Here is a 7165-nt window from a genome sequence, read left to right as displayed (position 1 = left end):
CAAATAAATAAACTATAATGAAATCGTGCAAAGCAGTGCAAAGAACTCAGAGAGTTAGAAAATCAAGAACGTCATGTAAGATGTGGTCCTGTTGGTGACCCCTCCTGGCTTTTCTCTAGCCTGTGATTGCCAAGTTCACAGCTTTTGTAATGTTTTTCCATCTTACTGACTTACCATGGGACAGCCCAACCTTAAGAAGATGTGAGACTGAATTTTAGACAAGTCACATTTGGCCCATCTCCCTAGGTTAGGGTCATGAGAAATCTGATTTGATGATGGCTCCTGGGAGATTAAAAAAGTGAACATGGGAGATCATTCTACATGAAGAAAAATTCCTTAAAGTGAGGTTCTGCCTGTTCAGGAACAGTATTTGAAGGCTGTATACACTCTTGCTATCTCTTTGGCCCCATGAACCTCTCTTCTTTCCATAAGAGAGCAGGGTGAAGTGCTGTTTTGTTCTATGCTGCTGTATGGATTTGTCCTTATCATGTAGTCCAGGGGTGTCAAACTCATTTTCACCAGGGCCACATCAGCCTCACGGTTGCCTTCAAAAGGCAGAAGGTAATTTTAGGATTTGGCCCCCTGGGCCTTGTGTTTGCCACTCAGTTATCTGTATTGTGCTCCTTCATCGCCAATACTGCCTCATAACACAACAGACATACTGTTTTTTGTCCTTGAAACACAAACGTATTTGCTTTGCCATCTATCACTAAATTGCCTTCCTTCTGTATCCATCTTTCTCTTACTGGACATTTTAGGATTCAAATTGTTCCATCAAAGATGGTATCATGCACCATCTAAGTAAAAGACCAAGGTATTCTTTAGGACCAGGTTAAATAATAGTCAGGCCCTCTCACACAGCCTCACCTTTCTTTCAAACCCTCCTCCCCATAAACAGCAGTCACTCTTTCTCCATCAATTCTCCCCCCGCATCTATCCCAGTAACACTTTCCTTATTCCCCCATCGCCAGTTCCTTGCCAGCAACATTACCCTTAATGCTGTTACCCGGAATGGACATGCCTACTGATGTTCTCCTTTTATCACCTCCCATGAGGAGCATTCTCCTTATTCCACCATTCCCCACCCTTCCCAGCCCCCAGAAGAGACGTTCACTTTATTTTACCATTACAAATCCTAGCAGACACTTTCCTTCTTACTCCATCTGCTCAAGCCATCCCCCCTTAAAGGTGTATTCTTAACTGGGCAGTCACATTTCATTAGATAAATTAGCCAGATACATGAACTTCAGCAAGTGGCCAGGACTGCGGGACTATGCCTAACTACTGCTCGTGCCCCAGAGCTGTCCTGTTATTAAATGACATATTATTGAGTGATGTTAGTATGTCATTGCACAAGTGTGGCCACCACTGTTGGACCACAAAGCTGGCCGTATCCATGGAAAACAATGTAGAATTCATGAGTGGAACCCTGGCTGCTGGTTGCAAAGCATATTTTTACAGGTGGTTTTAAAAAATAACATGTAATTGCTAAAGTTCATATATCTGGCTAATTTATTAAAAAATTAAATGAAATGTTTGCCCAGTTGGGAGTACTCCTTTAAGCACCCCCCATGTAAATCTTGTCTGTCCTGTCCTTCAGTGCTCCAAGGCAGTTACTAATGTCCCCTATCAGTCTCACCTATTACTCTTCTTACACAGGCTCACTGCTCTCCTGTAGCTATGGCCACAGCTCCCATCGTTCCCCTGCTCCTGCAGCACAACTCATGTCACACATGGTGCATATGTGACTTGCACGCTGGCAGAAGCCTGGGGACGAGGAGCTTGGCACTGCCACCGAGTATAAACAATAGTGCCAGACCAGATAAAACAAGGTGGAGGGCCAGATTTGGCCAGCGGGCCGTGTGTTTGACACCTGTGATCCAGCAGGAGCAGAAGATGTGATCTAGCTGGGGGACTTTGCCCTCTCAAAGAAAAACAACGTGACAGAAGGTCAACAGAGGCAACCACAGAAGTTGTAGAAAATGTCTGCTTTCCTCACCTCTTCATCTCCTAGGGAAGAAAAATGAATGTTAATTTCTCACTAAAGATTGGGGTTTCATTTATTCCACTTTTTTTGGGCTGTACCTACTCAAGCTCCCAGATTAAAACTAAACAGAAGAAAACAGGTAGAACTCTCAGTTAAGATGCTTAAGCAGTATCGAAAAAGTGGGAATCAACACATATAAACCACCTGTTGAAATCATGCAATACTTCAAGATGATGCAGCTCTGGAAAAAAATCACATTAAACTTCATTTTATAATACTAAATTATTTAAGATAATCTCCTCAGTGTATATGCTCCTTCATAGCATATGCCTCCGAAGAGATGAAAAATTTATTTGCACTCCTACCGGTTGTTCTTTGCTGCCTATTGGATATTGAGGGCAGTGGCCTCCAGGCAGAGCCCTGTCACTCGCAGGCCCAGGCAGCTTTCCAGCCCTGGCACCACACACTCTCAAGAGGTTAGTCTATTTGGTAAACGCTGTGCAACATTCAAAAGACATTGCAGATTATTTCACAATAATAAGGTTGTCACAAGTCACACACACTACTAGATAGCAAGACCTAGAAAAAGTGTGCTTTAGGTGCTAGAAATACCTTTTTTTTTTTTTTCCCAGTGCAATTTCAGGGCCATGAAGAGATAACAAAGTCACTTTCAAAATAAGAAATGTGCCAACACAGTAAATACAGTATCACACAGAGATACTGCTTCAGAGACAGAAATCTGGGGGGTCAAAAAAGCATTGTGCAGTGCTCAAGCTAATTAGCATCTGAGAGCTATGACTTAACAGGTTATATGGCTGCTGGTCCTGGACCTAGCTCAGATGTACCTGTAGCTGTGCAATATAAACACAATTCTCCACGTATTATAGCCTGTGCACTAAAATGTCCCCAGGACTGGCTTTTGGAAGGTCACTCGGGTTCTCCAGTGGTTCAGGTACATGGACGTCACTAGTGTGTGAGAGTAGGGGCACAGGAGACATGAAGAAGCCTCTGAGTCTGGGCTGGGATGAAAGATTTGTGACAAGACCAAATAGTGCCACCAACCACTGGGAACCCAGTAAAGGGTATCTAAAAAGAATATGGAAAAAAAAAATATGTCAACAACAGTTGTTGTATGGTAGAAGATAAAATTGTGAAGTGAAATATCAACTTACTCATCTCTCAGCAGGAGAGGGAAATGTGAGGTAACAACCTGGCACTGTTTTTAATTCCAGGAGCTGTTTTAGTCACTCTCCTACTCAGAAATTTCAACCCACTATAAAATGCTCTTGAGCTTTCAGTTTCCTTGCCCCTTTTTCTTTCCTCTGAGGCACTTCCCTTAGCACAGCCTTCCCCCTTCTAAAGTCTACTTCCTCTGTTTCTGGGGTCTCTAGCATCTTGATTTCTGCTGGAAACATCCTAGAGGGTAAGTCTATGCCTTTGTCTCCAGTTCTTTCCTCACAGCACACTTCTTTGCACGTCCACATGAACTTGTTACATTGTTGGGTGTCAAAAGCCATGGCTGAGCAGAGCTGCCTTATGCAGAAGGCTGGTGAGTGAAAGAGACATTGCTGAATTCCTCTAGCATCACTATCTCCAGCTCAAAAATATTAACATTTCCTGAAATATATTACTGTATCTTCTTAGTATTGTCTTGTGAAGTATTTGCTGAATACTACCTCTAGTTACAGGGGATGTAACAAGGGAAAGATTCTGGAACCCTGTAAATGGAGAATGTGCTTTACAAGTGTCTTCTGTAGCCCTGTCACCAGTGATACGTTACTGCTATTGCTACTGCTATTGCCAGGCCACAGGCTTTGTACTGAGTGTAGAAGGCCTCAGGACTGGGGCTTGCCAACCTGGCTTTGTCTGAACTCATCTTGACCTGCCTGAAGCTTTATTTTTGCTTGGCTTAGCTGCAACGGGAGTTCCTCTTAGCAGGTGTCTATATTCAACTTGTCTTAGTTTTGCTTATCTGCGTGTGGCACAACCACAGTTTCTATACAGATAGCATGAAAAAGCAGTTGTTCTTTCTAACGTGGCTCTAACGTGATGTTGCAACACAGAAAAACACAGTCCTAGTATGATAGCAGAGGCCTTGAGAAGAAGGGACAGAGGATGAGGTGTAGGGGAACCCTTCCATGAGGGACTGACAAGATGAAGCCACTGACTTTAGGACTCAGAGGAGCAGTAGAAGAGTGAAAGCACTATGCTTAGAAAAAAGGCTGTAAACTAGGAAGTGTGTATGCAACAAATTTAACTGTCATTATTATTGTTACTGTTGTTTCTGCCCAGAAGTCTGGTAATTTTTGTTTATTTATATTTTCTTTATTTTTCTGCCATACTTAGATCTGGACTAATAGTGGTTGTTGGATTAGAGTGTTGAAAGTTAAATTACAGTAACAATAAATTCTCGGGTTTATGTATAAGGTGTTTCCTTTTCACCCATAAGAGAATTGTGAGCATCACATTTGCCCCACAGACTAGGCCAAACAGGCAACATCAAGCACCTCTGTAGACGGGCTGGGTTGCAGCACTGCAAATTTATGAGGTACGGCACCACTTAGGAGAAATCCAAAACAGGTATGAGAAAGTGAATACGCCTCACCCTGAAAGCCTGAAATTTCACAGGTGTCTATATGATAATCAATTTAAAGTCAGGCTCTGTAACATGTTTGAGATCCACCACTGAATTCAGAGAGGCAGGATGCAGTAGTCATTGGGATTTGTATGACGTTTTCCAGGGTTTGACATCGGTGTTGAAAAGATCCAGATAAGAACTACTTATTATCTTCTCTTATTTAAGATAAAGATACAAAGAAGAAGAGTTGGATCATCCAAAATCAATGATATTGCTCATTTGTGGCCACACAGTATAACTATCTGTAGTCCCTACACTAGAATCTTGGCTACAGAAACACACCTTACACAGTCTTCTTTCTGATACCTCGTGTGGGTTTCGCTCTTCTTAATTAGAAATACATTATAACCCAAATACATTATCCAATGCAATACCTGAATACATTAATATATTAACCCAGAAGTCAGACACAAAACTTTCTGTGGTTTACAATTTTCTGCTGAAATGACCTCATAATGACATGAAGTTCTGAAGCTCGTCTGACTTCAGCTTTCTTTGAGAACCTGAGTTCTGCTGAAACTCTGATGGCCCTTAGATGACTTCCATGCTCAACTTCCCTCTCTCTGTCAGCAATTCCTTTCATTCTCTTGAACTGGAGAAGATAATCAGGTGTCCTCTCTCATCCATCCCAGTGCACTCCAGTGTCAGCAAGTCAGTCTGTCTCTCCTAATGGGTCACCCTGTTCTTCTCCTCCTTCACACTGATTCTCAAGCTAGCTGATAAATTGTGTTTGCATTTGTCACAGCTTTCTGATACAGCTTTTCCAGGTTGTGGCTGATGTTCAGAGCCTTTGGCCCTAATTCTTCTGGGCTTTGTTCTCGGGCAGAGAAAATGTTAGGATATATCCCACGAGAGATTCTCTGATTTCAGGGAAAAAAACACAGGTTTTTGGGATTTAGACTTACTTGATAATATTTTCAATGAAATGGTTTGAGTGAGAGAAGCTGGAAGTGTCAGTGATGAGCACTGTTTAAGTACTTAATGTTTAATGCATTTAACATATGAACAACTAGGAGATAAGGAATGATCCCTTGTCAGTGTGAAAATTAGTCACAGAGAGTAAACTTCTCCACTATCCAAGGACAAGTCCTAATAATATTTAAAAGATATTCAAAAGTCCTGTAAAATGGAGCATCAGTGTACAATGCCAGTGATGGTTTGGTTTTGAGATTTCAGGTGAAACCGAGTGCACTTCAGGCAATGCAAACACTTTTTTTTTTTCTAGGATACACTTAAAGCTTTACGTAGCACTTCATCCCAGCATACTTCAGTACAACTTAGACAGAAATACCAGCTTGCCTTTGAATTCTCTTGCTCAGATGGATTTTCAGTTGAAGTTATTTTTAGCAGTTCTTTGTGCCTTCCTTTCATCTTAACACTTACACAATCTCTTCCAAGAAGAACGGCAAACTACTTTGCATGTGCTAAATGTACCGTCATAAAACTACTATTGCAAAGTGATCTGAGAGCTTCACAAATACAGATGGACTTGGCTTCGTATCACACTTGCTAACACCGATACTGTTTTGCACAGTGGCACAATCCACAACCATTTAACAGAGCAGATGTAAAATGCAATAAAATTTACCACACCGTAGTACAGAAGATACCACAGTGATCCTCATTTGCTGGTGATGGAGGACAGCACTCACAGTGTGTGGTATCACTGACTCTGTGGTGTGGTTAGGTTGCTGTGGACTGTGAGAAAGGAGGTTTTGCTGGCTTACGTAAAGTCCAGTGTTTTCTTACATTTTCTTGACAAAAGTTACTAAGGAAATAGTGTCTCCACTCTGTAAATGAAACCTGTCAGAAGATGATTAGAATCAGATTCAGCATGTCTATAAATAGGTGTAGTGTGGCTACCAGGCTGGCTTCAAGCTGCTGGTCTCCCCATGGGGAATCTTCTCAGAAGTAAAGCAGCTCCACCAGACAGGTGCACAGGAGTGTGAGGACAGTCTCTGAGAAGACTGAAGACTATCTGGGACTGGCTGTGTCTTTTGGGATCAATTTCACTGAGGAGCTCTGTAGACACCTGGGAAGAAAATCAGACAAGACTTATATTTCAGAGATACCTGCGTCCTGTGCCACAACTACTACTAGAATCTGAAAGCTTGGTGCACGGCAAGCGTAAGATCCACCAAGGGATTTAGGCACTTATGCCTGAATTTATCTTACTTATCCTTATGTGTCTACGTCTAGCATGTAAATTAAGTACCTTCTCTTTCCTCATAAATCCAGATTTTCATAGGTGGCCTCTGAGATTGTGTTCCTCATGTTCCAGGGCCCAACATGAAAAGCAAGAACCAGCAGTTATAACAGACAGCAACCATGCTCCAGCATAATGCTTTGCTTTAGAGAAAAATCATTCATAAACCAGGCTCCCTAAATTCATGACTACTTCGCAGTGTCATTCATAATCTTGGTACTTCAGCTTTCTCATTGCAAAATGGAGATAATTGTATTGATTCATCGCACAAATGTGGTGAAAAGTACTCTAATATCTGTGAAGCAATCAGATATTACCCTAACAGAACTAGAAA

Source organism: Columba livia, chromosome 2 (assembly GCF_036013475.1).
Source record: "Columba livia isolate bColLiv1 breed racing homer chromosome 2, bColLiv1.pat.W.v2, whole genome shotgun sequence".
NCBI lineage: Eukaryota > Metazoa > Chordata > Aves > Columbiformes > Columbidae > Columba > Columba livia.
The sequence above is the reverse complement of the archived record's forward strand: the minus strand, read 5'-3'. Positions refer to the sequence as shown.